We start from the raw sequence: 13,061 nt of genomic DNA on the forward strand, positions 1-13,061 counted from the left end.
TCTTGGAGAGTTGAAATCTTAGAGATTGCTTTTCAAAACATAACTAAATTTAATGGAAGTAAAAAAAATTGATTGGCAAATTCTTAGCATTTAAATTGCTGATTAAATCTTTCCCTTTTTTGTGAAAACTGTAGTAACAAGTAGTTTACATCATTTTGAAATATGCTTCTCTCCTTTTTTTTTTACCCCTAAACCTGGATAAACTCACTTCACAGCAAACTTTGGCTGCTACAGATAGATACTGTCTACTACAAGAGCTGCATTTCCATTTCTCATTCTAGCTCTTAGGTTAATTTTAAAGTTGTTGATTAAATATTTTTTATCCATATCTTAATGGAGCATCACTTTTTAAGATGAGATGCTGATGTATGTATTAAGAATTGCTTTCATTACATGAGTCCCTTCTAACTAAAGCTTGATAGTCTATCTTTCCAGACTACTGAGAATCTGATTTCACATCCAGGGTATAGTTTTAGTGAAGTCTGGTTTAAATGGACTACACTGTGGGCCATATAGTACTTTTTGTTACCTTATAATAAGACATCAGTTTGCCACAGACTGAAAAACCGCTATTGTTATTTAAAATATCCACTACAGTAAAAAATTTTTTAAATTTTCCTTTTTAATCATTAGCCTTTATTATTCTTCAGTATAAACACAGGTGAGTACATTTTTCTTTCGGGGTGGAGATTGGGGTGAGGGTATCTAATCAACATATGAAGCAGATTATGGTGGTACAGAACACTAGTCAGTTTAGTCCATAGGAAAAAAAAGTATTTGCCTGTGGATTCCTCTTACCTTTTTTAAGGGATCAGAGATACTCTAACCATTTGTTTACCAAAGCTGCTTTTTAAAAATAGTAATATCATTTTACTACTGTTTTAAATAAACCTGAAATGTTTTCATTTAATTCAGGTCATTAAAGTGAAACTTGAGCATACAAAACTGTAGTAAAGCTAGGAGTTTCATTCTTTATATGAGATTTATAACATCTTGAAGGAGATAAACATCCTTTTGAACTGAGATATGTAACAAAAAGAAGGAATTAACTTTTTCAATTTTTTTTGAGATATAATTAACATAAAACATTGTAAGAAATTGACTTTTAACTATTTTGTTTCAAAGTGTTAATACTATCCAGGCACTTAGAACAAGAGACTGGGTGTCAGTCTCAAAACTTGAAGTTCAGGGACTTTGGTCTTCATTTGCGTTACCAAAATCAAAATTTTTCTCTTTTTTTTCCTGAGGTTTTACTTGTTTTTGTTGTCTTTGCATTAGGTTTCCCAGACGTGCCCCCTCTCCCCCCAGCATCCTATATTGGTTTTATTACAATTATGAGTAGGAATAATTGTAAGAACCTCTTTAATATAGACATATCAGAGATTAACTGTTTTAATCTAAGTGTGTCAGAAGTTCTATTTAACTCAAGATTATTCAATTTTACTATGTATCCTTCTACCTATTGTGTGCCCTTAATGGTGTGGATTAACCAGTGGTTCAAAAATTTTGTTTACTTCTCTTTGAATCACTAGATGAACTCTGACAAGATTTAACCTTTTGGAATTTCAAGGCAAGTTAAAATAGTCATGCCATTTGGAGGATTTATGGTTTATGATACTAAGCACCACAAAACAACTGTGCCAATGATTCTTAATGATTCCCCAAATGCTAAAAATTAATATTTTAATTTGCCTTTGAATCTTGAAAAGATGGTTTCTTCTGGGACATTACTTAAACAAATGTGTGGTTCTCTCTCTCTCTCTTTTTCTTTGGTGAGGAATATTGGCCCTGAGTTAACATCTGTTGCCTATCTTCCTCTTTTTGCTTGAGGAATATTGTCACTGAGCTAACATCTGTCCCAATTGTCCTGTGTTTTGTATGTGGGATGCTGCCACAGCATGGCTTGATGAGCAGTATATTTAAGTCCACACCCAGGATCCAAACCTACAAATCCTGGGCCATCGAAGCAGAGCATGTGACCTTAACCACTACACCACCAGGCTGGCGCCACAATGTGTGGTTCACTTATTTTTTGCTTCTTTAGTGTCCTGTGTTATTTAAAAGCCTGCTGGAATAATTAAAAGTCAATCTTAGGGCATCAAATGTAGTTGCCAACTCTACCTTAAAATCTTGTGATAGGCAAGAAAAGATTATTTATTAAATACTTACCTTATTATTTGGGGCTAACTTTGTTGCCTCTTGGCCAGGATTTTAAATTTTAAACCTTGGTCAGGATTTCCACATTAATGGCTGGCCAGTAAAATTTCTTGTGGGCATGTGTGTGTGTACACATACTTGTGGGAGTACAAAATTCACTCCACACCACAGTAATTTTTTTTCAGTTTCCATTACTTAATATCACTTGTTTCTGACTCAGGCATATGCCATGAAAAGAATTGCTGGTGTACCAATGACTCCTCTGTTCTAACTAAGTTTCACATGGAAGACAGTGTTCAAATTTACATAATTTGGAGGATTTAGGTTGATTTTTTAAAATTCTGAAGTAGGGCATTTTTAAGTCAATTGATAAAGGTTTTTTTACTGGGCGTTATTCATCTTATGTGAGTTTAGAGGGTTAAAAAATTAGAAGTTTTAATCATCCCATGAAATTGTCAAAAGCTTTTGCATGCATAGTTACCATATTAATAGCATTTAATGCTGTATTGAGTATTTAATTTTTGTTAAAATGTTCGCCTATCTCCTATTACTTAACTACTGCAATACTAAATTTTTATGCATCTATTTTAAATAACAGTTTGAGAACGACTAAAATAAATTTTCAATTATATGTCAACTAAGAAATGGAGTGATGATGTGGAAAAGGCAAAATTGTTTGATTTTGCAGTGTTACATAGTTGGTTGCGTTACGAGTTTTCTCAATTTTCCTTTTCTTAAGCTAGTGTTAAAAATAACCTAAGTTCCTTGAGCTCACACTAGGTGGTAGGAAGCAGGTGACTAGGAGTGTGGTAGAGGATGGCTACCTGGAAATGGAACTCCCACAAGTTAATACTTGAGAATTGACTGATATGTGCAGGATGGGTCACAAGATGCTTTAAGACAGGCACTCAAGGATTTTTGACTGGAAGTACACATTCTTTGTCAGTAATAAAAATTACATAATCTACCTCAAATATTTCCTGTGTAAATATTAGTCTCAACTAGCACAAGACCAGCACAGTGGCTTTAAACAGTACACTTTATATATTGAGTAATTCAGTAATATATACTTGTAAAATAGCTTTTGAATGTTTTAAGAATATTTCTCAGAAAACAGTACTGAAAATCTTGTTCATTTGGTTAGAAAATTGGGGTTTAAATATTTTCCACTTTTAAGGTTACCTGCTTGTTCTACTTTGAAGCATTCATGGAGGAGTTGGCCTCTCCTGAACCCTGTTTAATCTGTCCTGGAACAATTCATGGTGCAAACAAATGTCTCAGGAATTACTCCTTCAGTATAAAATTAAACACTTCTAAGCAGGAAATTAAACCAAGGAAAGAAGTGGAGGGAGAAATGTACTCTCCCAAATCCCTGTTACGATGCTTTAAAATGAACTTTTTAAGGGCTGCAACATCTAAGGAATCATTTGTGAATTTACTGTGTATCCAAAAATAACTCAGGTGTAACCTTCAAGGTAGTGGAATGGACCAACCCTCATCTCAAAGTACGATAATGCTATCAGACAATTTTTGAAAGTCAAAAGAACTTTCAGACTAATAGCCTTGTGGCCAGTGTCACTTTGCACATTACAAATCCTTTGGCCTTCGAAGTTGTGGAAGTAGGAGAGGAGTGAGGCTGGTTACTTCCTATTTCAGCTACATTTCCAACAGTGGTAGGTGTTATGTTCATGGCATCAGCCCAGCAAGGAACTACATAAGCAATATACATCTAATATCTTGAGTTGTGTATTTGTTGTACTTAATAGTTTTATGGTCCCAACTCAATTTTTAGAGTAATGAATGGAAATTTATAGTCTTCTTTCTAAAAACCTAATTTAAGTTTTGTTGTATTACGATTGATCCTCTGTAGGTTAGTTGCCTTCAACTGAAGAAGGGTTACCTATCTTGGACCTGTTAAAAGTGAGTTGTATCATGAATGAATATAGACTACAAACTGATTTACTTTATTGAGTAGGGTAGGGTTGATATTTAAAACTCGGTCTTTCTTCTTTCTCATTATTGTTGTCTTCACCACCAAGAGACAGTTAGAAAAGGAATCTAAAAGTGCTAGAATACTAAAAGGGACATGCCCTTTCTCTAACCCCTTCATCTGTTTATTTAACAAATATTTGTGTGCCTACTATGTGCTATGTCCTAAGGTTGAAGGATACCATAAGGAACAAATTATCCCTTTGCTCAAAGAGCATAGTTCTATGGGGAAAGGCAGATAAACAAGATAATTTCAGATAGAGAAAAATTCTATCAATCAATAAATGAAAGTGGGGGAGGTGACTTTGAGGATGTGAAAGTTGGTTTCACACATAAATGAGGAAAAAGAGCTGACCATACTGATCTAGGGCAAGAGCAGTCTAGGCAGAGAGGAAGTCCATCTGAGATGAGAGGGGTATGTTAAATTCAAGCAAGATAGGATGAGATGTTAAACAAGATGGGAGAGATGGTCAGGGTAATGGGTAATCTTATAGTTTGAGATAATGAGTTGAGAGTTTATTCTAAATAACAGTGGGAAGCCATTGGAAATTTATATTCTGATATACCATTTTAAAAGATGATCTGGCTATCGTGAAGAAATGATTATATGGGGCAAATGTGACCAGGGAGACCAGCAGGAGCCCACTCAAGAAGTCTGAATGAAAGATGATAGAGGCTTTTGGACCAGAATTTGGAAAGAAGTGCATGCACAGAATCGGGAAGGCCAACAGGATTTGCTTATGAATTGGAATTGAGGATTGTAAAGGAAAGAGACAATAAGGATCGCTCCTAGGTTTGTTACTGAGCAACTGGTAGATAGTGATATCATTAAATGAAATGAGAAGACTGAGAAAGTATATTTTTGGCAAAAGAGGCTGAGCCAGCAAAAGAAACAAAAGTGGACTGGGAGCTTAGAAATAAGCAGTAGTATCACAGAAGCTAGGTATTTCAAAATAGAGTGATCAACTGGGAATACTGCTGAGAGGTGAAATAAGATGAGAGCAGAGAAAGGCCCTAGAATTTAGCACGATACAAGTCTTTGGAGCCGCTAATGAGCATTTTCAGTGGAGTGACGGGGATGTTCTAGCTCTTCCGCTGGACAGTGAGGAACTTCTTTAAACACTGTCCTTAATTTCTCATTATAACTTGAAGGTTAAAAAGAAATCCCTCCTTTTTTATATCTTCTGAATGTTAAGCAGGATAAGTTAGGAAATTTTGAAATAGAGCAGACCATAACTCCAGACATTAATAACAAACAGCTGTCTACAAAGTGTCTCCTCCTATAAAATATTTTAAAACCTATTTTTCCCCTTTCCAACACTATATAAGAATTTAATTTAAAATTTTTGCTTTGACACCTATTAACTATGAAATTGCATGAAATCCATGGCTTTACCTAATATTTTTATTCCTACAAAACTTGTCAAACCTTTCTAATGTTTATGAAGAATGGATTCGTTGTATATGTAAACAAAGCCCTCTCAGCTTATGAACTTTCCTTATATCTCAGGATATTAATATAGCTGGATGTTATTGCCACCAAAATCGTGAATTCTTGAAATATTTGGATTTGTCTCCAAGGAACTAGTTCAGATATAAACAATACTATAATAATTAAGGGTTGGTATTTTGAGTAACCTCAAAAGTGGAAGAACAAAATGCCTTATCCTGAAATTAGCATGTTTTATCTGAAAGTACACATTTGCTTACCTTCTTGAATGCCTGTGAAGCAAGTAGAATAAACAAATTTACAGGTCATCATATCTCAGAATTATAGTGGTCATTTTCCGTAATCAAAAATCAGGAAACAATTGACAAATGGGATTTTGCTTCTGAGAACAAAATATGTGGACTCTAGGACAGAGGTTGCCATCTTAAAGATGCCTTTTGGAGCTTCCCAGGGGAGAGGAGTGTGGTAAAGTAGAAAGCTCTGGGTAACAGGAGACCTGCATTCTTTAGCTGTCCATGAATCGAGACCATGTCTCTTAACCTCTCTGGGCTCCAGTTTCCTTAGTTGAATTATTCTTTTTAACCTCAGGTATTCAGAATGGAGAAAATCATAATCCTTGGCATATGGCACACTACCATGTCTTTTCAGTTATCTTTCCTGTGTTTAGTAGATATGTGTATATCTGAAAAAATAATATGCATGTCTATTTTTAATTTCTATAAATGATATAAATTTCATCCCCTTTTAAAACTATTTTTATCTACATTATTTTTAAATCTGGTCCATTGTTCCTGCCTTTCTCTTCCACCTCATACATATGCCAAAATTTACCCGTTCAATCTCCAGTGGTAGACATCTGTGATCCTTCCAAATCCTTACCACATTAAAGAATTCTGTGGTGAATATTTTATACCTATCTTCTTATCAACTTGTGCAAAGTTTCTCTGGGGTGTGTAGCTGGAAATAATGAATCTTAGGGCGTAATAGTTAATTTTACCAAGTACTGCCATATTACTCATCAAAATGGCTGCACCATTTATGCTCCAACCAGTAGTGCGTGAGGGTTCTGGTTTTCTGCTCTCCTTGATGGCCCTTAATAATATCTGACTTTCTAAAGTGGTATTTTCCTATTAATTTTAACTTACATTTTTGTAATTACTAATAAGCTTGAACATTTCTTCATACGTTTATTAGCCATTCAGGTTTCCCTTTCTATGGACTATCTACTCTTCACAATCTGTTTATTGGCTTCCTAGTTTTTACTGATTTGTGGGAGGTCATTGTATATTCTTGAATTAACTCCTTATCTGGTTTATTTTAGACTTGCAAATATTCTCTGAAGCATTGTCTCTAATTTCCTTCATTGAACAGAAATCTTTGATTTTGATGATGGATTTAATGTCCATTTTTCCCTCCATCACCCATACCTTTTTGGATCTTAAGTCCTTTCTTAGACTAATATCACAGAAATGTCTTTTATAGTTTTATAGTTCCTCTCTTCACATTTAGTTCTTTATTTGGAGTTTGTTTTGGTCTATGATTTGAGGTTGGAATCAAGCTTTATTTTTTCTGAGTTAATTTTCTCAGTACCCCATCTACTAAATTATTATTCCGAAGTGATTTGTTATGCCACCTTTTTCAACTACCAAGTTTCTGCATTTGCAAGGGGTGTATTTCTGAGTTCTTTAATCTGTTAACTGTTCTATTTGTTCCTCCACCAGTGCCACCTTGTGTTTTTATTACTGAGCTGAGTAATGTCTGAATTACAGGAGACTCTCCTCACCCAATTTGCTCCTCATTTTGAAAATTACTTTAGTATTCATGGTCCTTCATTTTTCTATATTAATTTTGGGAATCAGTTTGTCAAGTTCCCTTGAAGTCTTGTAGAGTTTTAATTGGAATTGCATTGAATTTGGAGATTAATTTGTCTCTTTTTATGTCATTTAAGAGAGTGTTTAGTTTTTCTCTATAAAGATATTGAGCATTCATTGTTATATTAATTTCTAAATCTTTATCGTTTATGCTCTCTTATTTCCTAAGACATTTTCTAATTGGTTATTGTTAGGGTAGAAAAATTATATTGATATTTGCATACTGATTTTTGTATCTATCAGCCTTGCTGAACCTTGCTCTATCAATAGTTGGTCTGTTGATTCATTTCTATTTTCTAAGTAGATAATCACATTATAAAGAAAATAATTATATTTTTATGTATTTCCTTCCATCACTATACCTCTTATGTCTCTGTGTTATCTCATTGCATTGATCAGGATCTCCAATAACACATGGAACGGTAGTGATAATAGTCAGCATTCTTGTCTCAAAGAAAAAGCATCTTGAGTTTCACCATTAGGTATGAGGTTAATTGGGAGTTAGCTTTCATTTTATAAAGTTTCCTTCTGTTTGTGGTCTCCTAAGAGGTATGTGGGGTTTTTTAATCATAAATAGTTTTTGAGCTTTATTAAATGTTTCTGGACCTAGTAAGATGAACATGTGATTTTTCTCTTTTAGTTCTTTCATGTAGTGAATTACACTCATAGGTTATCTAATGTTAACTCATCCCTACTTTCTAGGATAAACTCAAACTGATGATTATATATTCTTTTTCAAAGCAATGTTGGATTTATTAGACAGCATTTTATTTAGAGGTTTTCCATGTATGTTCTTAAGTGATATTGGCCTATAATTTTCTCTTCTTGGACTATCTTTAATCAGTTTAATTAGGAAAGTTATTTTACATTATAAAATGTAAAGGCACCTTTCACTCTATTTCTGTTTTTTAGAACAATATGTATAATATGAGCCTAATCTGTTCTTTGGAAGAACTCACTTGCAATGCTGTTTGGACTGAGATTTTTTAGACATAGTAAGATTTTTAAATTATAATTTCAATTCCTCTAATGATTATGCATTCTTTCAGATAGATTATTCATCTCTTCAAGTATTCTGCTTCATTTTGTTCTATTTTAGCACTTTATTTGTTTTCAGAAATACATTTTGTCTAGGTCTCAAATTTATTAGGATACAGTTAGTAATAATCTTTGCTTTTTTAATATCCATTTTATTTATGCTTCTTCCCCCATTTTTGTTCTCTATTTGTTTATTTTGTCTATCTTACTAGCCTTTGGAAGTGCCAGCTTTTGGGTCATTTTTATTATTCTTTTTGTTGTTCTCTCATTGATTTCTGCCCCAATCTGTATTATCTCCTTTATTTTCATTTTGTTGAATATATAATCTGTGGCTCTTTTTCTAGCTTCTTGAGTTGAATCATTTTCAAACTTTGTTATAATTTGCTTAAAACTATTAATTTAACATGTAAAGTTATAGTTGACATTCATTTTCTTTTTAAGCCAGGAATTACTCAGCAGTGTGGGGTTTGATGTTTTTGGTTTCCAAACCTATGGAATATTTTCAGCTACCCTTTTGTTATTGATTTTTCCTTTTAATACTACTACTTAGAGAATATAATCTGTATGATGCTGATTCTCTGGAAAGTACTGAAATTTGCTTTGTAGCTTGGTATAGACAATTTCTGTGATTGTTCCATTAACGCTTTAAAATACTTTATATTCTGTAACGTCTTCCAAACTACCTATTTGGTCAAGCGTGTTGTTATTCAGATCTTCTATATTTTTGTTTAGTTTTTTTTTTTTTTTTTTTGCTTAATGTATCCACTTAATAGGGGAATTTATTAAAATCTTCAACTATAACTGTTGATTTGTGTATTTCTTCCTGTAATTCTGTCACTCGTTGCTTTATATATTTTAAAGGAGAATTGTCAGCTGCATATGTGTTCATGATTGTTATATCTTGTTGCTTTTGCCAGTATATATGTTTCTCTTTGTCCATTATGATTTTGTTTTTCTTATGATCTGTTTTGTGTCATATTAAAATTGCTCCTTTATGTTTTGCTGTTGTTGCTTATATTTGCCTGGTATATCTTTCTCTCTTTTATCTTCAACCTTTTCATATTTTTTTCTTTTCTTTTTTCTTTTTTTGATGGGTATGTCTTGTAAACAACATATTGCTGGATTTTAATATTTTAAAATTCAATCTGAGGGCCTCTGTCTTTTGATTTTTTTTAACAAATTTAAAATTATTATAGTTATTTTAGGACTTATTTCTGTCATCTGGGTTTTTTTGGTATTTTTTCTTCAGTAGTTTTATTTTGAAATTATTTTAGATTTATAGAAGAGTTACAAAGATAGTACAGAGAGTTCTTATATACTCTTCACCCAACTTCCTCTAATATTAACATCATATATTATGACAGTACATTTATAAGTTCTTAAAATTGATCTCAATATCTAAGCCTTTTATGTCTTTTCATCAAGAAAATCAAGTATCTTCACATTTTCCCTCACCTCCCTCTGGTCTCTCCCTTTCCCCCCAACCATTATGTTGGAATCCTTTAGAATTTTCATTTCAGAATGTTGAGAATGTATTTGGACATGTGTATCATTGCTTATTTAGACAACAAGAAACAGTCTTTATTTATTTCTCTTCTTGCTGAGTGCATTCAGAGAGGATCTTTGTGTGCTATTTATTCTGAGTCCTTGATATGCCTGTGGATATCTTGACTCATCTTTACATATAATTTGACTAAAAATAAAATTCCAGTTTCAATTTCTTCCCTCAGAACTTTAAGAACATTATCCTGTTGTCTTTTTGCTTCCAGTATTGCCATAGAGAAATCTGAATTGGTCTGACTCTTATGCCTTTGCAAGTAATCTGCTTATACCTTCTGGAAACCAATAAAATTCTTTCTTTAATGGTATTTTATTTCATTTTAATATTTTTAGGTGAGGGTTTTTGGTATATGTTTTTATTATTCAGCCTATGTGGCATTCTTTCAATATGAGGACTTATACCTGTATTTAATTCTAGAAAATTACCAGTCGTTACTTCTTGAAAAATTCCTTCCCTTCCATTTACTCTTTTCTTTCATTCCTGGAAGCCTGTTAAATGCATGTTGACACCTATACTCTTGTCTTGTACCATTTTTTATCTTTTATATTGTATTTTTACTGTAACTTTTCTATGTTTAGACACACAAATACTTACCATTGTGTTACAGTTGCCTACAGTATTCAGTATTAACATGCTGTATAGGTTTGTAGCCTAGGAGCAATAGGCTATCCCATGTAGCTTGGGTGTGTAGTAGGCTGTACCACCTAGGTTTGTATAAGTATGCTCTACAATGTTCACACAATGATGAAATCACCTCATGATGCATTTCTCAGAATGTATCCCTAATAAGCGATGCATAACTGTATACATATATGTGTGTACATGTGTAGCCCCATAAGACGTTATTGTCATTTTGTATAGTCAGTATTTATTTTGATTTACCCACATATTTACCAACGGTCTTGCTCTTTATTCCTTCGTGCATCTCTGACCTTCCATCAGAGGTAAATAATAAATAAATAATAAATAATTTTTCCTTCACCTGAGTAGCACTCTTTGGTATTTTCTTTAGTGTAGATTTGTTAGTTATGAATTCTCCTGGTTTTTCTTTACCTGCAAATGTCTTTATTTCGCTTTCATTCTTGAAGGATGTTTTCACTGGGTATAGAAATCTAAGTTTGCTGTTATTTCCTTAATTTCTTTTCAGCACATTGAAGATATTTCATTGTTCTGTGGTTTTTATTGTTTCTTTTTTCCCCTGTTTTATTAAGACAAAATTGATATATAACATCGCATTCATTAAGGTGTACAACACAATTATTTGACATGTAAATATTGCAAAATGATTACTACGATACATTTAGTTACTATCCATCTCCTCACATCATACAAAATTTTTTTCTTGTGATAAGAACTTTTAAAATCTACTTTCTTAGCAACTGTCAAATATATAATACATGTTATTAGCTATAGTCACCATGCTGTATATTACATCCAAAGAACTTAGTCATCTTATAACTGGAAGTTTGTGCCTTTGACCACCTTCACCCATTTTTATTGTTTCTATCAAGAAGTCAGCTGTCAATCTAGTTGTTTTGCCTTTGAAGTTTTTTAGTCATTTTTTCTTTGGCTACTTTTATGATGTTCTCTTTGTCTTTGGTTTTCTACAGTTTTATTATGATGTTTCTAGATGTGGACTTCTGAAAATTTATTCTGCTTGGCATTTGTTAGGTCTCTTGACTCTGTGGATTGATATCTTTCACCCATTTTAGCAGAATATCAGCCATTGTCTCCTCAAGTATTTCTTCTGCCCTATTTTCTCTCTCCTTTCCTTCTGAGACTCCAAATAAATATAGGTTAGAACTTCTCATCTATATCTTTTACCATAATTTTGATTTTTTCCCTTTTCTTTCCTTTTTTATTTTTTTGCCTTTCTGTGCTTTATTTTGGATATTCTTTTGCCCATTCTCCAATGTTCTTATTCTTTCTTCAGCTGTATGTCATCTGTTATTAAACCTACTGTAGTGAGTTGAATATTGTCCCCTAAAATTCATGTACATCTAGAGTGCAGAATGTGAGCTATTTGGAAGAAAGGTGTTTGCAGATATAATTAAAGATCTCAACATAAAAACATCCTAGATGTAGGATGTGCCCTAAATCCAATAGCTGGTGTCTTTATAAGAGAAAAGAGAAAGGGACATTTGGACACAGAGAGACGTACAAAGAAGAAGGTAATGTGAAGACAGAGGCAGACATTAGAATTATGCTGCAACATGCCAAGAGATGCCAAGAGTCATCAGAAGCTAGGAGAAAGGCAAGGAAGAATTTTCCCCTAAAGCCTTTCAAGAAATTGATTTTGGACTTTGGACTCAAGAACTGAGAGAATAAATTTCTATTGCTGTAAGCCACCAAGTTTGTGACAACTTGTTATGCCAGTCCTAAGAAACTAGTATACCCATCCATCAAATTATTCTCCAAGAATAACTTGGGGAAATACAGGGCTTGGTTCCTGTGAGCCAATTCATCAACAGCTCAATACATAATCTTGTTTTATGTGTGTTTCTGTTTAAAGACACCTTATTTAATACATGTTATTGATTCGTTAACATTGAACTCATGGCCAACAGCGCTATAACTCATGCTTTAACAAAGCTTACCTAACACACATGTTTTCTCTGCAAGGCACATCACAGCCTTTTTGCACTTAGGAACACTAGAGAGTACTTCAGTACTATGCTTAAGGGCCATTTTAAACTGTGAAGTCAACAAAATAAAGCACAAAAATATGAAAAACATGGCACTAAATAGACCTCAAAAAGGACACTTTTTACAGTATGAGGGCTAAAACAAGAAGGCAGAGTGTCCCCTTGTTTAAACTTAGCTGGAAACGTGTCCCCTAGTGACTCAGATTTTTCACCACTCTGCACACATGCATGTCCATGAATAACCATGAAAGCGTTAGGAGTATTGAGTTTCAAGTCACAAATAAATTTTAGCAAGTAGGTGACTCTTCGCAAATATGGACTCTGCAAATAATGCAAATCGACTATAGAAC

At 33.3% G+C, this 13,061-nt stretch overlaps 1 long non-coding RNA gene across 3 annotated transcripts in view; it reads right to left on the reverse strand.

The window, feature by feature from the left end:
* LOC111767829 (uncharacterized) overlaps positions 1-13,061 on the reverse strand; it is a 64,833-nt gene that overhangs the window by 11,526 nt on the left and 40,246 nt on the right. For all 3 annotated transcript variants that reach the window (XR_011426712.1, XR_011426705.1, XR_002799700.2), the window contains one exon: positions 11,120-11,264. This is a non-coding gene — a long non-coding RNA (uncharacterized lncRNA). The remainder of the gene's footprint in view (positions 1-11,119; positions 11,265-13,061) is intronic.

Source organism: Equus caballus, chromosome 1, assembly GCF_041296265.1.
Source record: "Equus caballus isolate H_3958 breed thoroughbred chromosome 1, TB-T2T, whole genome shotgun sequence".
In the NCBI taxonomy this organism is placed as follows: Eukaryota; Metazoa; Chordata; class Mammalia; order Perissodactyla; family Equidae; genus Equus; species Equus caballus.